The sequence below is a fragment of the Uloborus diversus genome, chromosome 6 (assembly GCF_026930045.1).
Source record: "Uloborus diversus isolate 005 chromosome 6, Udiv.v.3.1, whole genome shotgun sequence".
Taxonomy (NCBI): domain Eukaryota; kingdom Metazoa; phylum Arthropoda; class Arachnida; order Araneae; family Uloboridae; genus Uloborus; species Uloborus diversus.
The window spans coordinates 31,683,978-31,706,726 of record NC_072736.1 but is presented as its reverse complement, the minus strand read 5'-3'; the positions used below and the strand labels follow the sequence as shown (position 1 = coordinate 31,706,726).

The following is a 22,749-nucleotide window of genomic DNA, read 5'->3' as shown; positions in this document are numbered from 1 at the left end:
TGTTCCTGAGTATTTTGGAATCCTCTTTCTGTAATTTTCAAAAACGTTTCTGAGTATTTCGGAATCCTCTTTCCGTAATTTCCAGAAATGTTTCTGAGTATTCTGTGCAGCTGTGGTTCATGAAAGTTTCGAAAACGTTTCCGAGTATTTCGGAATTCTCCAAACAATTTTCAAAAACGTTTCTGAGAATTTCGGAATCCTTTTTCCGTGATTTTTTCTAAAAAATAATTCTTTACTATAGTATTGCATGCCATATCAGTTTCAATTCTTTCATATCTAAGAGCAATGAAACAAGCAATTTTAGAATCATTCGTGGATTTTTTTTCTGAATTTCTAATGACAAATAGCATGGTTAACAGCATAACATATGCACAGTTATAAATTTTTGAAAATTTATGAAATAATATAGTAGTTTCATTCATAATCACAAAATCGTCGGGGGAGGGAAGGGGAGTACTTTCTCAAAAGTGGGATTGTTTGTTAAACAATATTAAACTTCAGTTTTTCTCTCAATACTTTCAAGACAAAATTATCAACATATTGTATTTTTAATGCAGAACTTAAAAACATATCTTGTATCAAACTTGATAGCTTTTATTTTCGGATAAAATTTGACAGAACTTACCTACACTTTGCGTTCCGAAATTCGTTCACGTCAAGTCAATTTCTTTGACGAACAAAGTGTACCGAAAAGTACCAACAGAGAAATTGATGAATTTAAATATGACACCAAAGTCCCCCTGCTGGAACCATTCGGGTTTATTCTTCTGTTCTTGCCCTTTTCCAGTTTATCACAAATATAGATACTTAATCAAAGTAGGCTACTGATTTTATTTTTAGAGTGTGCGCAAAATGTATTATGTATTTTATTTATTAAAACATTGAACTCTATTACATGATTATTCCATTTCATATATACGAGAGTCCCCCCCCCCACACCACAAGAGTGATGGTGCACCCATAAAATGATATAAAGCGCCCCCCACCTTAAAAAAAGCAACCCCTTTAAAATGTCAATGGCACGGTCTCTCACCATATGTGCATTGCATATTAATAACATAGTATTTAAAAACTGGTCACTTTTAAAACGATGACATGAAATAATATTACTTTTTATTTCAGCATGTAAATGCAGCTGTTCCATTTTTGCCACTGACTCATTCCTCCTGACTGTCCTACATTAAACTAGTATATCCACGAAGGAAATGTTATTTTCGGAACTAATGTCAAGGATTTTTTTTATTGTTAACCACATTTAACAAAATGAATAAGCAGATGAATTAATTTCATAACTATGTTCTTACTAATAGATAACATGGTCATTTTCTAATGCTATAAATATTTTTAAATGAATGAATAAATTATAATAAAAAAAGATAAATTATACCGGCACATTTTTTGTGAAGCATATTACAATACTAGAAAATATTTGCATTACCATATTTCTAATGAATTAAACAATTGATTTTTTTTTCTTTTTGAACCAAAATGTATGTACATCCAAGTATTTCGAAATAACTTTTCTGTGATTGCTTCTCAAATATAAATCTTACTTCTTTTGCGTAATTAATCAGTTTCAGTTGGTTACAACAAATAGTACACCGCGCACATAGGTATGTAGGATAACTTTAAATTAATTCGATAAACCCAAAAACAGTTACAATTGGAGCCTCATCAAATGCAAATCAACAAAAATATAAATGTATATAACAACATGTTTTAAAATACTCATTAATACTTACAAGTGAACATGAGCGGAAGAAAATCTAAGTACCTCCATTACAACTGAATAAGTAATCCAAAGAGTTTCGTTTCATTAAGTATAAACACGGGTGTTGAAACTATTCACGCTTGAACACACAATATATATCTAATTATGGTCGCATTGGAAATTGTAAAGAAGCAAATGGTTATTAACTAACTTAATAGCTGCGTACATCGTCTAAAAAATCAAGGGCAGTCCAAAATGCAAAGGCGTAAAATTAGTTTCGACACATTTTACTACTCTCTAGACATGAAATAACAAGCAATCCAATGCTAAACAGTTGCTGACTGCAGCAACCATAGATAAGAACAAAAGAAGTTCTCGTTATTTCCGACTCATTGGCGCCTGTGTTGGAAGGATGAAATAGGTTTCGAAGCGTTGCGTCATCACTTCCGCTTCTAGATATCTTGAAATAACAAAAAGCTTTCTGAATATTGAGGAGTTCGCTATTGGATGAAGGATTCCTACTATTTCGGAAACGTTTCCGATATATCCAGAAACGTTTCCGAAATTTGTTACAGTGTATGGGGAGAAGACGAGGGGCGTTCACCACGCAGACTGCCATTGACATTTTCAGGGGGTGCTTTTTTTAAGGGGGGGCGCTTTATAGCATTTTATGGGTGCACCTTCACTCTTATGGTGTGGGAGGGGGGAATTCTCGTATATATGAAATGGAATAATCATGCAATAGAATTCAATATTTTAATAAATAAAATATATAATGCATTTTGTGCACATTATAAAAATAAAATCAGTAACCTATTTTGATTAAGTTTTTATACTTGTGATGAACTGGAAAAGGCCAAGAACAGAAGAATCAACCCGAATGGTTCCAGTAGGAGGACTTGGTGTCATATTTAAATTCTCCAATTTCTCTGTTGGTACTTTTCGGTACACTTCGTTCGTCAGAGAAATTGACTTGAGGTGAACGAATTCCGGAACGCGAAGGGTAGGTAAGTTCTGTCAAATTTTATCCGAAAATAAAAGCTATCAAGTTTGATACAAGATATGTTTTTAAGTTCTGCATTAAAAATACAATATGTTGATAATTTTGTCTTGAAAATATTGGGAGAAAAACTGAAGTTTAAGACTGTTTAACAAATAATCCCCACTTTTCAGAAGGTACCCCCCCCCTCCAATTCCCCGACGATTTTGTGATTAGGAATGAAACTACTAGATTATTTCATAATTTTTCAAAAATTTATAACTGTGCATTTGTTATGCTGTTAACCATGCCATTTGTCATTAGAAATTCAAAAAAAAAATCCACGAATGATTCTAAAATTGCTTGTTTCATTGCTCTTAGATATGAAAGAATTGAAACTGATATGGTATGCAATACTATAATAAAGAATTATATTTTAGAAAAAATCACGGAAAAACGATTCCGAAATTCTCGGAAACGTTTTTGAAAACTGTTTGGAGAATTCCGAAATACTCGGAAACGTTTTCGAAACTTTCATGAACCACAGTTGCACAGAATACTCAGAAACATTTCTGGAAATTACGGAAAGAGGATTCCGAAATACTCAGAAACGTTTCTGAAAATTACAGAAAGAGGATTCCGAAATACTCAGACACGATTCTGGACATTACAGAAAGAGGATTCCGAAATACTCAGAAACGCTTTTGAAACTTTCATGAACCACAGCTGCACGATATACTCAGAAGCGTTTCCGGATTTTTTTTACAGTGTATGAAGGTGATGACGTTGTTACACTGTTAGTTCCAGGTTCTGCTCACTATAAATTGATTTGAGGTACCCTGATTAGTACTTGATGAATTTGCCTGCTCTTGCATTAACACTTAACTATCTGGAAATTTCTAAAATTAATAATTTCGAAGATTTTTCTTGTAAAGAAAAAGAAGAAAAACATTCACAGAGGTGTCCACCCCCCCCCCTTCCCAAGTTCAATGGCACAAATTCCCCCTAAAAGAATTTCCTCGAAACTATTTCCCATTTTTATTTTTTTTATTTCTTAGATCTGTTTTTATTTTATTTATATTTGTTATATATTTATTTATTTATCAATTAATCATAATTATTATAATTTTATTAGAAATGTTCTGTGATACGCCAATGACGTATGCACACACCGCACAACCTAAATAAATAAATGAAATAGAATCTAAACAAAATAAAATGAAATTTATAATTTAAATTAAAAATAAATCCCCCCGTGGGCACCCCTGAACATTCATAACACTAATCAAACCCACAAAACCTACTGCAGCTACGTAAAAGTCGATAACATATTAAAATAAGAAGTGGTTAGATAAAGTCCCATTTTAGTAATAGCGGTACCCCGTAAAGAGAAACTGCGCTTCAGAAACCGCACGCCGCAGTTGCCTGACCTTGTAAAAGAGAATAGCGTATTCATACACACAGTCCTTTAAATACAAATCTTAAACTCAGTTACAACTCCATAGTTATGCATGGTTACGATGCTTAGAGAACATAAACTGTTTTTGCCTAAAGTGTTGATTCTTTCCGAAAACTATGCGCTTAACTTAAAATAAGGATTATTATAGAGCAAAAAGTGATCATCGAATGGGGCTCGTTTCCGCAAATTTAAAAGTATTTTTTTTTCTGAAAGAGCATGCTTAAAACATAGGATTTGACCATTTTTTAAACAATTTGACAAAGTTTAATATTTCTTTAAAATTATTTTAATTGGTGCAGAGAAGATTCAGTTTTATTTTTTCCGCTTCTGCGCATGACATCAAAAGTGATGAAATGCCTAATGCTATTAGCAGAGAGCGCAATATTTAATTTGCTTCTTAATCATCACATTGTGGAAACGCGGTATAGCGCGTCAAAGGTCATCACTTGTGACGTCATTAAAACCATGCCTTATTTTAAAAATCAGACATTTAAAAAAAAATAATGAAAATTTCAACATTTTGAAGATAAGATTTTCCTCGCTCCATTTTTTTTTTCTTTCTTTCTTTTTTTTTTTTCGCATTCTATCAATTTTAAAGTAGTACTTCTGACTGATGAAAACAACCCTATTAGAACTCACGATAGAAACAGGTTACGGAAATCTCATTTTGCAGCTATACTGTGCGTTTGACTGCTTTCTATAAATAATTATAAGGACTATAGGGGGTGCGGCATCTGTCCCGGGTGCGGCGATGTACCCTTTAGTTACCCTATTTCATTTTCAATATTTTCAATACGAAATAGCAGTGTATTTTTTAAACACTGGGTTTTTTTTTTAAACTTTTACGATTCTGATGCCTCAATAAGACTGGAAAAATACCATTTATAAAATTACTAGCAAAAATACCCGGCGTTGCCAGATTCAGTAATAATTGTGAGAAACAATCGCTACTTTCTTTCGTTTTCTGTTTTAACTGAAAGAACTCAAAACACACCGTTTTGACGTGATTAAAAACCGAGCTTCTTCCTTACCCATAAAAGTAAAATAGCAATACGTATAAAGAACTAACGAGTATTCACTTAGAAAAGAAAGCACGAATTAAAGCATATAAAAGTTTGAAGAATTTCCAAAATATGAACTAACAAAAACAAAGATCATTAAAAAACCGTGCGCTTTATTTAATTGAATAGTACACACACACAAAGAAAAAAATAGCTCTCTACACTAAAAAATCTGGAAACGTTTCTGAGTATATCGGGCAGCTGCGGTTCATGAAATTTTCAAAAACGTTTCTGGGTACTTCGGAATTCTCTTTCTATAATGTTCAAAAACGTTTCTGAGTATTTCGGAATCCTCTTTCTGTAATTTCCAGAAATGTTTTTGAGTATTTTGGAACTCTCTTTCTGTAATTTTCAGAAACGTTTCTGAGTATTTCGGAACTCTCTTTCTGTAATTTTCAGAAACGTTTCTGAGTACTTCGAAATCCTCTTTTAGCTCATTGATTGAATCATCCGGTATAGAACGCCCTCCACCAACTGCTCCCGGGTGTACAAATTGTGTATAAAAGTCTTTAGTGAACTCAGTGAATTGGAATGGAATTTAACGCTAAAGGTTTAATCCCCCCCCCCCTTTTTTTGAGAATTAAGAATTGTTTCATTTTCCCATCTAGCTCTTTCTTACAAGTTTTTTTTTATTACTTTTTAAAAGCATTTTTCTACTTATATCATCAATATTGTAATAAAATTGAAAAAAAAAAAAAAAAATACTCAGTTGAAATGCCGCTCCCCTGGCTGCTGCGCCCTTGGCGAGAGTCACTCCTACGAACCCCTAGGTAAGCCACTGCATGAAAACAACGAGAAACGTGAGAAAAACGTAGATCCTGGGGACGTAAAATAGGAGATTCACTATAATTATTATTCTTTTTCTTCTACTACATGTCATGCCTTATTTTATTAGTAAAAAATACATTTCTCTTTTGAAAGTATTCCTCCGAAAATAAAAAACCCAAAGGCAAGATGAGCAAGTATGTCTGTAGGTTGATAGAGCTTGACCTACATGCCCCTCAGACATCTGCTTGTTCTCTTTTGAAAAGAAACCAGAAATAGTTAATGCATTTATGCATTAAGCTTGGGTATTCGAAGCTCAAAGTTCAATCCCATTTCCTCCATTCGAATGACACTTGTTTTCAATGCTTGTATCGTGTTGTTTCTGTTAACATAAGTCATGTTTATTCAGTCCTATCGGAGCTTGAATTGATGAAAGGGTAAATAAGAATTTGCTTACGTGAATAAGAAATCCTTTCTACAGCGCATCAGAACAAATGTAAAAAAAAAAAACTTAATATCAAAGGATAATACCATACTATTCGTTTTGTAAATACAGAAATTAAATTTTCAAAGTGATGAATAATTTATCTAAAAATTAATTGGTTCTTTAGAAAGCAGAGAGCAAATTAATGCATTTATTTTATCTCTCTCTCTGTCTTATTTAAATTCATCTTATTTACTTATTCGTTTTTTTTTATTATATTTCGTTTGATCTTTTTGTTCTTAATTTTTCTCTATTTATTCGTGCATTTGTCTTAATGTACGAATTTGTTTATTCGTTTATTTCACTTCATTTTATTTATTCATTGTTTCGTTATATGTTTTCTCTCCGTTTTTGAATTTACATTTTTTGCGAATCACTTTAAAATATATTTGCAAAGACAAAAATCAAGTTTTAATCTTTTTTTTATCAAGCACTGTTTCACACATTTAAAGTGTCCCGTTGGTCTTGAATTAGAAAACGCTAAGACTATAATAAACGTTTTAGAAAGTAACAGGAGAGGGGTAACGCCCCTAACCCACCACCATCGTCCCCACTACTTTTAGAACTGTACTGCATTTACATTGAAACTTATTTAGCAATGCTTTTTGAGTTTTACGTGTAGGTTATTTTATTAGCCTTCGCAGGTCAGAGACCAACTTTGAACGATAAATTTTCATCAAGTTTTGCAACTTTTTGTTTCAAACATGAAAAAGTACTGAAAAAAAAATGTTAAAAATAATCTTTTCTTTTATTTATGAGAAATTCAGTTTCTTCTTGAGGAAGCGACACTAAAAAATTAGTGTTCTAAGAAGTATGATTTGAGTGCAAACTAATAATCTCACATTTAAAAAAAAAAAGAAAAAAATCGAAATTCAGCAGAGTGTTTATTAATTTTCTACAATATTAAAAAGAGGGAGACCTTCAATAGTGCATGGTTTTTGTTCTCTGAAAATACTACTTTCATTTGACTGTAAAGAAACTGTGGATCAAAATCTGTTTATTAAGTAGCCTTTTTCCAGTACAAACTTCTACTAATAAGAAAATTAACTAATACTGGGCATCAATGATTTATTTTATTTTACTTTTTTCTTAGCGTTGTCTAGTATATCCTACAAGCAAGACCGTAATTGGGGAGATTTTGCAAAAAAATTAATTAATAATAAACTATTCCAACTTCCTTTCAACAATCTTTTGCCGCGTAGTGTGTGTGTGTGAACAAATTTTAAATCCCAAATAGATAGAAATTTATTGATTTTTGAGCAAAATATCTGGAGATAGCAGTTTGATGCTGGACCTTTCAAGTCTTTTTTGGCTCATATACATCGGAATAAAGAGAAAGCGGATGGTGCAATGTCAGGTGAGTATGGGGGTTAAATCAGCCCGGCACAGCTTATTAATTTTTTTCGGGTTTGCTTTAAGCAGCGTGGTTTCGCATTGTCATATTTCAGGATCACTCCTTTTCTGTTGATTATAGTTGAAATACTCTCGCCACTGCACCACTTGATTTCCCTTTCTTCCAATCACTCAAACTCTGTATGAGACAAAAGCTTGAGAATTTGGCTTGGATACAAGATGCTATTTCCAGATATTTTGCTCCAAAAATCAAATAATTTTTGTCCATCCGGGATTGAAAATTAGCGTACTAGATGGCAACAGGCTGCTGATAACGAGAGTAATTACATCGTAGATTCAAAACAAAAACTTTCAAAAAATTATTTTCTTGGAAGAAACGACATTACTTTCCGGTTCACGTAATATGCAGGGGTGCCCACAGGGGAGGGGGATTGTGGCACAAGTTGCGCTGTCCAAACAGGAGGGGAATGTTTTATTCATTTATTTAAATTTATTTATTGATTATTTTTAATTTAAATTATTCATTTTATTTTATTTATATTTTACTTCATTTATTTACTTAGTTTGTGTGTCTCTGTGTGTATGTCATTGACTTAGCGCTGTACTTTTCTAATAAATTAATAATAACAATTATATTTATTATATATGGGGGGGGGGAATGGGAGCACCTGGTAATATGCTCTGATAAACTGCCATTCATTTATTGCCTAACCAAGGACTAAATACACTTCATTTAAATTACGTTTCGTTGGAATGACCAATTGAGTTAGGGTTACCATAATTTGCATGAATCGCAATGTTTTGCGATTGAATTTTGGCTGGAGAAAATTTGGCTATTTTTACATTTCACAGCGCTTTATATATTTTTTAAACTGTTTATTTATATTATGATTTAAATAATGTAAAAATTCTTAGTTAAAAAAATTAATTAATAATATAGTTAAAAATAGTTGAATACTTTCGTGAAAACTTAATGACTTTTTGTGCTTAGTATGACTGTTAAAGAAATAAATCGTTGTGCAATTGCACAGAAACAAGCAGCAAAGACAACGCATTTTTCTTTTTTAAGAATCGTATTTAATCCCGAAACACCCTACTTTATCAAAAAGTGGTTCCAAAAAAAATCAATTTTTGGACTATCATATTGAATTCCGAACATTTTTCAAGTCCGGACACAAATCCTAACAAGGGCTTGAAATCCGGACTTTGTGGACGAAATCCGGACGTCTGGTAACCCCAAACAGAGCTCATAGCAACCAAAAAAAAATTTAAGTGAAAGTTTACTCTTTAAATATGGAAGAAATATTCAAAACATTATATCAAACATGTTTAGAGTGCTGGAAGATGTTGTTTTCTCTGCGTTGGCAAAGAAACGACTTTTACAGAATTCGTATATTTCTGCTATTGACGACAAAACTGGCGGTAAATGGCAATATTTGGGGACAAAACCTAAACGTCGCTGGGGTAACGGTTGAAAGGGATTCCCTACCTGGGGGCAATCTCCTCCAAAGGGGCGATTTGACTCCTCAAGGAAGCAATAAATACTTGAGCAGGGATAAGAGGGCGATGAGTATTTAAAAAGTTAAGTAATAAGTGACTACCGAAGTTGAAAACGGATGTGAAACCAATTGTTAAGAGTTCAGATAAGGAATTGCCTGTTAAAAAGGAAACAAATCCAAGTTCAGGAGCTTCCTCCCCACGGCTTGGTTGAACCTTAAGGAAGTATTTCATCCCTCATAGCAAAACTTATAAATTTTCTTTTTTTCCCCCTTTATTTTACGTGACAGTGTTTTTAACTCTCCCAGATTCCAATTTAAAAAATAAATTAATTTCATAAAAAATATACTAATGTTTTATTGAAGTAGTTCAATGATGTAATCTAAGTATTTTCCCTCAAATATCTAGAAGTTCGTTTTGGAAAAGGAAGGGGGTGGCAGTAAAAGTCATTTTTTTTAGTTAAGAGTTATTGGGTAAAATGATGTATGTTTGATTAGAATTGAAATTAGGCATTTATATTTTCAATAATATCGATATTCCCTAGCGCCAACTTATGATTTTTTTCAGGGAAGAAAGGGAGGGGCGATAGGTGTCAATCAACTTCTAGAGATATGTTTTTAAAAAGGTGAAGGTCCACTGGTCTAGGGCCCTTTTAACTGCTCCACACAGGATAACTAATCTTCTTATATAATTAAAAACTGGGCGTATGTATCTAGATGCATGTACCTTTGTATCCATGTTCAAGTTACTTCTCCCGAACGCCAGTGAACTTACCATCGAACCAGGTATTGATAGATACCTAATTTTCCCGTCTTTATGTTTGACTGTTTAACATAATCCTCCAATAATAATTAGCGGAGATACCAATTAAAAACTTAATTATGACACTTAGATTTCGACATAAAATCCCCATTTTTCGAAGGCTTTCCTCCATTCAAATTATTATACAGTGCTTCATCTCAACTTTCCGTAACAGCTTGTATTAAAATTTGTAGCGTGAAAAAAATCATTGAGAAGAAAGATCTGTAGCCATTTTTTTCCCTCGAATATGAACAAGTAAAATTCTGTCTTTTGTTTTGAGGCTTTTCCTGTTATCGGGAGATTTAAAGTGTTTCCTTTCCGGTTATTTTTCCGCAATCTGCCGCAAAATTTTACTGTTTCCCCCCCCCCCCCTCAAGCCTGATTGTTGAACACGCGTCACTTGACGTAACTTTTATTTTCGAGGTAGGCCGGCAAAGCCGGGCGATGCAGCTGGTATTCTTTAAAATCATTGCGGCTACTCCCGTAAGTAAGTTAGGTGCACGAGAAAGACATGAAATGAGCTTGATCTGATGCTTGTGCTTAACTGCGAACTCTTGGAACGATGTGTGATATCGTTCTCATTGTTTCTCTTTTATATGTTTTTATCATTTATACGCTTTTTAAATTGGTCACTGCAGAGTCCAATGCGTATTAGGTATTAACGTACACCCATTACGCGTTCTTTTTTTTTTCCCCATTTAGATGCTTTTATCATGCAGTATAAATGAAACCCTTCAAAACTTATAAACGGTGCTTCACTGTATTTTATACTTAGTTGATTTTTGCGCAGAGTTTACTAAAAATAATTGCTAGCGAAAAAAAGTTTAAAATTTTGGTCTAAGCAGTTTTTGCTACAGTATCTTGACTTTTCCAAGTTTGTACTTAATAATGCAACGTCAATAGCAACTCATTAATAGCATTTATAATTTTTTCGACAATGCAACAATAATCATCCAATGCACGAATTTTGGAAATTTTTATTTTCTCTAATTTTAAGAAGGAAAAAATTTCCAATTAAACAATTAAAATTTTATATTTAGAAAGTTTCGGAAGCAAAAAAAAAAAAAAAAACGTTATTTTATATGTTACAAATTGAAATTTCGTAATAAATGAATTGAACTTTATATATCACCCCCCTCTCCAATGCTATCAAAAATAGAAAGTTTGTTAGGGTATTTCTCGAGAACCTTTTTTGTAACAAGAGGAGGAAAAACCATTCTTTATTCTTTTATTCTGACTATATTACCATAGAAGAGAGAATTACAGACAAATATTCTTAAATGTAATCGCCCTAAATTTTTCTGGAAGGTATTTGAAATTAAGATAAAAAACAAATTAGAAGATTACAGAAAAGCCGAAACTGTTTATGTAAAAAATCACTCTAATTAATGTGGAATTACAGTGAATAATCTCAACGTAGTAATTTGTACAAAAAAAAAGGTACATCTTATTAGAGAAAAGAAATGCTAGAATGTGTGCACGCATAAAAACTGCGATAACTTAGTAAATTATTTCGTAAATCAAGTTCTCTCAAACAACTTTTATTAAAATATATATTTTTAAGCGCACGTTTTCTAGAGGAAAATTAAAAATCGCATCAACTGCAATATATTTAAAAAATAACAGTTTGAGGAAAATTTAGAAATAAATTTTTTATTGTCAAATAGTACATAATTAGCATTTGACTAATATAAAACTGTTTCTTTTTAGTTGGACTTTTTTCAGAAATTAAGATAGGACAATTGATATTTTTCTTATCACAGTATGTTGAAAACATTCAATTCGACAAGATTTCTAAAAGTACCTAATCTGGATGATCCCAATTTGATGCATTTGGAGAATATTTCTTTTTTTGAGAATTAAGTTGTTTAAGAGAAAAATAATTTTTTAAAAATGAAAGAAAAAAACAGGCAACAAAATACTTGAAGATATTTTTCTTCCCCAGAAATAAGAGTAATGTTCGCTGATTTTGATACATTTCGACCCACTTTTCCGAGACTCACAAAGTAGTCTCACTTCTTTCTCGGAGCAATGAGGGGAGACCGGGGCAAGATTACTATGCTAAAAAGTTTTGTTGTTTATTAATTTATTTTTAAAGAAAATAAAACTAATTTTACATGAACTGTTAGAATAGTCCTTTGTAGTATTGAATATATTATCGGTTAATTTTTCGAATAAAATAAATGAAAGATATTTTTTATTTTTTCATTCCTTAACAAATCTTCATCTTGCCCCAGTACTGGGGAAAGATGACATTGGCCTTGGGACAAGATGACAACACTTAAAAAGATTGATCATATTTTATCTTTTGAATATATTACATAGTTTAACAAATAATAACTGTGTTTTTACATCTTACAAAGTGTCAAATTATGCGTAATGCAATGTAACGTAATATTGAAGTGTTTAGTTGTGCAGCTAACAACAGTTACAAATAAAAATGCCATTTTCATAATTGGAACATTCCTCATGCCACCACTCTTGGCATTGCAGGATTAGGTCCATTTTTCTGTTGGAGAGTCACAATATTCCTCGTTACAAGCAAAACTCGTTAAGAGAAGTCTTGTCATTTTGCCCCATGTTTCAACTAGGATTTCCAATCCCGCGTCGAATTCAGTTCCGCGGGCTTTCGGGAATGTAAGGAGCCAATCCCACGGGATGCCGCGGGATTAACTTGATTAATTAAATTTTAATATCAAACAGAGAAAGTTGTGCTTTTTAGGAGAGACTGCTTTTTTTACTTGAATTAGTAGTTTTCTCGAAACCCGTACTTCAATTCATGAAATATACCGCCAGCTCAGTCATTTCCAGCCGAAAACTGCAGTTTCGTTCTTATTAGCACTCATCAGCCCGGCATAGGAAAGTGACTGAGCTGGAGATGGAAAACCTCTTAAGGAAGCCAAGAGTGCCAAACAAACTGGTAGCTAATATAGAATTAGCGCCGACCAGACGAGTGATAGAAGCAATGGCTCGGTTCAGCTCGAGGATTAGCTACCAGTATATATTAGCTACCATATCTATATTAGATACCAGTTTGTTTGGCACTCTTGGCTTTCTTAAGAGGTTGTCCGTCTCCAGCTCAGTCACTTTCCTATGCCGGGCTGATGAGTGCTAATAAGCACGAAACTACAGTCCTCGGCTGGAAATGACTCAGCTGACGGTGTATTTCATGCATTTCTGCTTTAGCCCTGGGTATTGGGCGGTAATTTACTGAATGTACCGTACATCAATTGTTTCGCACTACAAATTCAATTCCCAATTAGCAACTTTCGTTTAGTACGCAAAAGTGTGCCCTAAAAATGTCCAATGCGGCATAACAATGCTCGTATGAAGTGGGAAAAAATTTTTGCTCAAAAAATGATGCACATGAAGAAAACACGTGATGTTGCTGCACAGCAGTGGGTTTTACTGAAATTAAATTATTGTGGACATCTAGCAAAATATCCCCATTATCTTCATCACCTTCTGAAATAGATTTTTCTTTTCTTATACTATACTGGGTTTTAGAACGAGAGCGGCAAAATTCGATCAAAAACGATGTCAATGGGATGTGTGTTTTGCTCTATCCAATTTAACTTGTATTTAGAGTACCCTTGTTCCTTCATTAATGTTGGTCACTGTATCAGTGCATTTGATTGCGAAAATCATCTTGAAAGGGGTGAATGCTAGTTGGTTATACCAAGTCGCTGTCTCAGTAAAAGTTTTGGATTGTTATTATTATTGAATTGTAATTATTGTGGACATCTAGCAAAATATCCCCATTAACTTCATCACCTTCTGAAATAGATTTTTCTTTTCTTATACTGGGTTTTAGATCGAGAGCGGCAAAATTCGATCAAAAACAATGCCAATTGGATGTGTGTTTTGCTCTATCCAATTTAACTAGTATTTAGAATACCCTTGTTCCTTCATTAATGTTGGTCACTGTATCAGTGCATTTGATTGGGAAAAGGTGAATGCTGGTTGGTTATACCAAGTCGCTGTCTCAGTAAAAGTTTTGGATAACTTCGTTGATTTCATTTTGTTGTTGACTTCAAAGAAACATTCAAAAACTTACGCAGTTTAACTTACTGCACTGACATGTGAGTCATTCTGCATTTCATCCAAGTTTCTGACGCTTTTAGTAAGTTTAAGGTTTTGAGTGCAATCCTTAAACTTACAGAAGTGCTCCAACATTGCATTCTGGGCTACTCCAGAGGGTTTTCAACCTGTAATACAATTTTTCTTTTTTTTTTAAAAGCGTAATTGTGTGTGTTTCAAATTTTAGCAAATGATTTTTGAAAATGATTATAAACTTTACGCATTTTCTTAATTGCTAAACTTATGAAAACTGAGGCCTCCCAAATGAGAATATCATTTCAAACTCAAAAAAAATACACTCGATTTTTATTGCGTTTTTAAATGGTAAATCCACCGTTCATCATATATCACACTAAGATATACGAATCGACTCAAATTTCAGATGATTAAAATAGTCGTTTAATGAGCGGCTAAGTTGGAAAATGTTTACGTTGAAAAAAGTTGCGGAACTGCAAATCCCGCTAAATATCATCCCGCGGGATTCGAGATCGGGATTTCGGGATTGGAAACCCTAGTTTCGACCCGCCATCTTGCCCCGGACTGTCTGAAAGGATTCGCTTTCCTTGCCAAAAGGAAGGCGATTAATTGACTTTTATTCATGGTAGTGAGCAGTGTCACGTAAATTAAGTACACACTACACTATACAGATGAAAGCAAGTTTATTCTAACCAAGCGAGCTATAGACTACAGAGTCGCAACTGCCCACTCTCAGCTCGAGAGAGGGTTTTTATACAGAACTGAGGAACATTCTAGAACAATTAAGACTATTTACATATATTTACATAATTCTAATTTACATATTTCTACAACTTATAGAAAGGAAAGAAAGTAAAAGAGGAATAGAACCAAAGACACACCTGAGGCTCGAACTCATAAGCTTTGGGTTATCACTCCAGCGCGCTAACCATTCGGCCAGACGGGCGCGGCAATATTAACTAAGTTACTCATAAATACTAAAGTGAAACGATCTATCATGCTTGTATCTGTAGCAGAGCTTATTTACATATGCATAAAAGTTATAACGTGGCAGCGGTAAACAATCAGAGCTTCAGAACTAACAAAAAAAATGACTATTTCAGCGCCTTTATACTATTGCTGAACGGCCAGCCGATAGGAGAGCCAGTATTATTCAGTTGGTCCTGCTTCCTAGTGGACGGAAAAATTAAGACATTCGTCATCTTGCTCCGGTGTCCCTTACCTTCAGAAAGATTTTATGTTTTATTCATTTATGTAATATTTTTCTGCTTACTTGCGGAGGGAGTGCACTCCCCATCCTTTGGAGGTGTTCGAAAACCAAAGACCCCCACAGTCGCCGTCGTATATCAAGTTAAAAAATAATCGTCTAAAGTCAAGTCTAAACAAGTCATTAGCAAACCGTGATCCACCAAAAAATGAATTAACGGCACATCTGTTAATCGAGATCTAGTTGTAGAACCGTTGTTTGTCAATTCGACTTCAAGTTAAGGGTTTGTGTGTTTTATCCCACAAACGCCCCCCTCGCACTGCACCCCCCCCCCCCATTCATAAAAAAACATTGAAACAAAAATTAAAATTGCTTTCCTGATTCTTAATTTATATTTTTGATACGGTATCAACTGACAAAAAAATCAAGATAAAAAAATACCTCTCTTTTGAAAAAGGACCGTAATTAATTTAAAGTATTTAAAATAAGTTCGTCTTTACGCTATGGTAAGTGATGAACAGCTTTGACTTATCTTGTATTATACGTTCAAATAAAATCGACAATGCAAAATGTTTGGAGACTTAGCTGCTTAGTTTAAGCAGTTACTCATCAATATTTATAATACTTTAAACATTTGACTGAAAATTATTTTTTTATAGAAAATACATATTGTAAGAAACATGTAATAAGTACATACATAATAGCACATCAGACATGTTGAAAATAACTTAAAGTATCATCTAAATAATAATATATTCTAACATAAATTGAATTTCCTCACAAAAGACTTATCTACATTTTATGGTCAAAAGTATTTAAAACATGTTACTATTATATATTCAGTTGGAAATTTCTTTATGTTTTTAAGACTTACGCACAAAAACGAACTTATTTGAGCAAAGTAGATAAGTATTATGGATAACTTTAAATCAGAAGTGAACGGGGGGGGGAGAGAAAGCTAGATCTATTTCTGTTAATTCTATAGGTTTTTATTTATTTATTTATTTTTTCAAGAAAGCAAATGAAAGGCAGATTAAAATGCAAGTCTTTAATCACGAAGAATAATATTTTTATATTATGCTAACGTTTGTCCGCAAAACAAACTTTTAAAAGCAAAAGGAAAAACTCTTAGAATTTAAAAACAAATTCTTGTTTTGAAATTCAATAGATTCAGTTAAATGAATTTGAAGTGAAAATAATTTTAAATTAAGCTAGAAACTTTTTCATTTTATTTTTCTCTAAAACTTAAGCTTTCTTCAAAAAATAAAACCAACTTACTTATAGTTTATTATTACTCTTATAACTATTATAATTATTATCTTTCAAGTGCTCATATTACGTATGTTTTTGATTTTGCTCTGTATTTTAAACTTTCTTCAAAGGATCACATTTCATTATTTATTGTTTATTATTATTGGTATAACTATTATAATTATTATCTTTCAAGTTCTCATGTTACGTTTTTTTTTTTTTTTAACTTTTTGATGATATCTATTCTGACATTAAAATAGAATATTACTTTTTTTTAATTTTACAATTTGATTCTCACATTTTTATCAAATATTCACTTAAGACATATTTTTAACATTGAACAAAATTTAACACAAACAAATTTCATTGAAGTTCTTGTTAGCGAAGCCATTTGAATATAATTCGACGCAAGTCTATTATAAACTTTTATTTCGACATCCATTTCAAAACTGAAATTCCCTGAAATTTCCGAAAATTTTTAACGTTCATGAAACATAACATAAACAATTTCATTGAAGTTAACGTTAGCGAAGCCCTTTGAATGTAAGTTTGTGCACGTCTATAAAAAATTTTTATTTCGAAAAATATTTCAAAACCATGAAATTTCTCTGATGTTCCCCAAAATTTTTAAAATTAAAGAAACATGACATTCATAAATTTAATTGAAGTTCACGACAGCAATGCCATTTGAATGTAACTCTACGCACGTCTATTATAAACTTTTATTTCGACAAACATTTCAAAACCAGAAAAATTTCTCTGAAGATCCCCAAAATTTTTAAATTTTAAGAAATATAACACAAATAAATTTTATTGAAGTTAACGTTAGCGAAGCTATTTGAATATATTTTTACGTACCTTTATTATAAGCTTCTATTTCCCAAAACATTTCAAATACCATGTAATTTCCCTGAAGTTTCCAAAATTTCTCGCAACAATATTCCTTAAATAAGATGACAGATTTAAAAAGAACCACCAAGCTTTACTAATAATCAAAGTTCAGAAAATATCCGCATGCATCCGACACTTTTTGAAAGAAAAAAAAGTTTCCTACCGGTAATGCAGTGAAAGATCCTCCCAGGTGGAAAAGCCAGAGGGGTTTGCGGCGCGTACGGTGGCAAGGGGTCGATTGTTGGAGGGACAGCAGACGATAGGAGAAGTCTCCCTCTTCTCCAGTTATCTCTTGTGCGCGAGTCCTGCGCCTCTCTCGTTAGCGCCTGTTGCGCATAACCGTTTGTTTTCGTTTTATTTGGGGTGAAGATTCGGGGAAGTTGTTCCAGAGTTTTAGTTTTTGTGATTTCGTTAGTGATAGTGGGGAAGGTAAGGTTTTAACAATATTGTGGAAAAATTTTCCTATGGAGGATGATTCTTAAAACGTCCGCGAAAAATGTTATGGAGTTCTCTGAGATGGATTTCTTTAAAAAATAACAAAGAACTTTGTGGAAATACAAAATAATATATTTTAGAAAACATGCAACATTAAATTGCTTTCCAAGGATGCGATATTTGATGCATACCTTTTTACTTTATTTCCGGAATTATAAACTTTTGGATCTAATTTCGTCATATTATATGATCATATTAAAAAGTATTAACTCTAAAAATATTTTCGTACATAAAGTATAAAATAATACATTTTAGAAGACGTACAAACCGAACTCTCATTGCATGGTTGCACTGTTCTAGCAGAGATCAATATTTCAGTGAAGTTTCAAATTTCTTCAGTTCAGTTAGCACTTTTAAAAATATGTAATATTTTTCCAAACAAAGATGTTTAGTTGTAAAATTTAAGTTTCATTGGAATTTTTAATGACCGATTAGTACTTTTTATCACTTATTTTTTCAGTATCACAATTTTAGTTGCTGCTGGATATTGAACTGAATCGTTAGTGACTGGAAGGAATAGTTAAAACCTTATCGGCCTGAACATGTGGCTGAACGAGTGTAAACATGTTATTCTCTGTATTTTAATAAATTTTTCATGTAAAAATTTCTCACACAGCATTTTTTTTTTTTTTTGAGCAATCACGATTGCTTATTGCTTTCATTTGACTGTTTTTGGCGTTCCTTTGATTTTATTCTCCGGCCAGCACCCTCTGCCAGCACCACCGTCGCGTCAACCGGCATCACGATGCTGCTCCTCTTGTGAAAACCGTCTCCAGAATGCGTTCATATCCTACACACACACGCATACACACACATACACACACTCATGCCTGCACACATACACACACACACACACAAACGCCTTCACACACACACGCGCTTACACACACAGCACTGTATACACAACACGCACACACATGCATACATACATACACACGTGCCTACACAAATACACACGCGCATTCATACACACACACGCTCGTGATTGCGAAAAACATAATTTGAATTCAAGATGCCAAAAATTCAAATTAATATATATATTTTTTTCTTTTCTTTTTTTTTTTTTTTGTCTCTGTACACTCACTATACATATGGGACTCACAATAATCAAAAGGGTATTTACAGTGGCTCCCAAAAGTTTTCGTACACTTTGAAATTTTTTAGTAAAACCAAAATAACGCAAAACTGAATTCGAATATGATGTCCAATATTTTTTTCACATTAAGCCTATGTCATTCTAAATACAACCCAGTAGTTTTTTTCAAAATATTGACGGATCTTCTTTTTGAAATCGGTCAAAAAACGAAGAGACAGCGAAATAACGCATTTAAACATAATTAAAATTATCATATGTTGTTTTTTTTTCATTATTTTTGCATTGTGGTGGTGACCCTTAAAAGTCATTTGGCTTTTTTTTTTTTTTATTTATTCCTTAATATTGTGCTTATTTCTTTAAAATAGCTAGTATTCGTAATAAACCACAAACACCATTCGAAATTTGAATTTTTTCCTTACAGTAGCGGTAAATTGGCTTGAAATGTCTCTAAATTAGTTAATTTATTCCATTCTATTGTAAAGTGCTTGATTAAATGCTTTAAAGAAAGGAATCGCTTTCTTGCCTTGCCAGAAAACAAGGCAAGAAAAGGTCAACAGGCAAAGTTGACAAAGCTGGATCGGAGATTTAAAGTTAAAGAATGTATGGAAAATGCACATTTGAATACTGTAAATGTTTCTACAGAGTTAAATGAAACATTTTATATGTATTTCTTACCTAAAATTGTTCGCCAAGTTCTCTGATTAACTGAACTAAATGGGACCTCTTCCCGCAGAAATGTTCTTGATCGTGCGAAAAACAGAAAGCTTACGCTTTTCGTCGCAAAATCAATGATAAATAAACTCAAAACGTTTTGGAATTACGTCTTACTTACACACGAAAATAAATTCAACATTTTTGGTTGAAATTTTGTATAATTGTAAAGAAAAGAAAAAATGAGGAACTTAATCTTAAGAACTTAGTTGGATCAGTTAATCAGGACGGTGAAGGTGTTTTTGTGTGAGGGTGCATATCAGCATCAGGGTGGTCATTCCAAGCTCGTCAGCTTGCAAAATCGAGATTTTCGCTCACGTGATCAGTTATGACGTAGAAATGTCGCAAAGTAGTATTCTAATCTACTCGAACCTAGCCGCAAGCTAAGTTCGAATAGATTAAAATGCTACTTTGCAAAATTTCTACGTCACAACCGATAACGTGAGCGAAAATCTCGATCTCGCAAGCTGACGAGCTTGGAATGACCGCCCAGGACTTGTAGTTTGGAATTTTTTGATGAAATAGTGAATCATGCTGTTCATTTAAATATTTTAAAAACCAATTTTAAACTCTTAGCAGAAATTTGGTTACCGGGAACAACTTTGTTTTTTTATTAAAATAACTCTAAGAAGCACATGATTTTCAACGTTTGCGTCTAGTGCCTCGAAAATTGTCCTAAAGTTTAGAAAATACCCCCTCAATTGCCAGATTTAAACTTAATCTAACATATTTAGAGATATCTGGAGAATAGATTACGAAAATACGGCTTTGAAACGAAAATAGAGCTAGAAACAGTAAGACTCGATGTGCGGTTGAGCACTTACTCAGAAATTACTAAAGAAAAAGAAAGAAAAAACAATGAAATATATTCCCAGACGTTTAAAAGGTGTTGTTGATACTACATGATATTTTACTAATTAATAACTTAATAAAAAGTTAAATTATTCAATAATATATAGACATTTTTTAATGTGTACAAAGACTTTTGTGAGATAAAATTTCCAATATTATCTCACACTTTTTGGTTTTTGATTTTTTAAAAATTGAGTTTTAATATTTTTAAAAATAATTTTATGTAGTTTTGTGGAAAATTGATCATAGACCTTATAATTAAATACCTGTTCCGAAATATTAATTCTAACCAATGGATAGAGGCCTATTTCATTGAAAGTCGTAGGTGTACGAACACTTTTGGGAGCCACTGTTTGTGCATAGCATGTTTGGTCAAGCTTCACAGGTCCTGTTCGCTTAATTGGACCAGGTTAGTAGGTTATTGGACTGGTTATTACAACGAAAATGGCGGAGTCCCAATGCGGTCATTAACAGGAATCGATTGTATTTATAATTTTCATTGCTATTCTAAAATAAATGCAAATGTTATGCCATGTTACGTAAAAACACACTACAAAAACCTCGAACAATTTGTAAAACCACACTCTATGCACACATATAATTTTAAACCATTGTTAACCGCTATATTTACCCCCAAAACGTGTTATTGATGGCGAGTGTAAAGTGGTGTAAGTCACAAAAAGCTCGTTTTGTATCTCGGTGAATATTGGTCGTACTAATGTCAAATTTTCTGTGTTGGAATTATTTTTCAATGGAGATTATTCCCCCGAGCATTTCCCTAAGTTAGCGGACCTAGGTATAAAAAGGTCGTATAAAAAGTTAAATTTTGTACTTTTTGACTCATTTTTATTTTTGCTTCAAACTTTCAACATCTTAATTCTGCATCTGATTTTGAACATTTTTTCATTTTGCGAAAATTAAGTTTGCTTGCAGGAGCGTGCACAGGGGAGAGAAAGAACACCTGTTGGCCCGGGCCCGAGCCTGAAGGGGGCCCAATATTTGTAATCGTATTGGTGAAATGTATAGGTAAACAATATGGAGGGCGGTCCGAGAAAGTCATTTGTGATGGGCCCCAAACTTTCTGGGCATGCCCCTGTTTGTAATGTTTTCAACCCTTAATTACTCAATCGATCATTCTGAAATTTTGTATACATGTGTCTGGGGTCTAAATCTCAATTTTTCGTCACAAAATAGCACTTTTCTACACTTTGATGGGAATTTGTACTTTTTTGGTCTGATTGCTGAAGATGAGTCACTTAATGCAAGTTTTATTTTTGAGGTAGACCGTGCAACGGTGGGAAATGCAGCTAGTTTTAAATACTTACAACTCCAAGCTATAGGTACAGATACACACAGAATATCGACAATGTTCAACATGGGCTGCATGAGGTTCTCACTAAATATCACCAATATTATGAAAGTGACATTAGATTCTGCATCTCATATTTAGCGTCAAACTTGTCACCAAGTTGTCGACATATCGCGAAATAGGCAAGAGAAAAAAATGTTCAAATCAAAACAAAAAACAGTTCAAGTCAAAAAATAAAATGTATGGGCAAGATACCCAAATTGAGATTTTTGGCATAAAAAAGGATTTTGTTTGGGTGTGATTATTTCCTCAAAAGTTATTAAAGGGTTAGACAGACAAATCGACAGAAACGCATACCCCCTCTAAATACCTACTATCAATTTCTTTATTTTTCAACATTTGTTACTAATAAAGTTTCATTTATTTTAGTCAATTTTATTTAAGGTATTGCGTTTTGCAACTTTAATTTAACTATGACACGGAAATGGCATAAAAAAGATGTAATGCTCCCTAAACAAAGACAAAGTACCTCAGGTTATTCATTTTTTGACGCAACAATCAAAGCCAAAGTTTTTCATTGCAATAAGGTTGCCAACTTTCTTGAACATCAATTAACGTATATGAAAAGGGAAAACATTTCAAAAATAAATTTATAAATGATCCTTCCAATCTCGATGTCAACAATCCGCGTAAACACATCTAAAAATTCTGCAAACACAATTTTTCTTCGCTTCCTATAGGTGCTGTGATTGATGATACTTTTTTTCGGCA

The 22,749-nt window shown here is 32.9% G+C and overlaps 1 protein-coding gene across 2 annotated transcripts in view; it reads right to left on the bottom strand.

Moving 5' to 3' along the window:
- The window catches only part of LOC129225132 (relaxin receptor 1-like), a 377,647-nt gene that overhangs the window by 308,141 nt on the left and 46,757 nt on the right, over positions 1 to 22,749 (bottom strand). The window contains exon 1 of one of the 2 annotated variants that reach the window (XM_054859693.1): positions 17,679 to 17,921. The exons of the other annotated variant lie outside the window; for it this stretch is intronic. The gene's annotated coding sequence lies outside the window, so the exon portion shown is untranslated. Of the gene's footprint in view, positions 1 to 17,678; positions 17,922 to 22,749 lie in introns of those variants that run through there. 2 annotated transcript variants of the gene reach the window in all.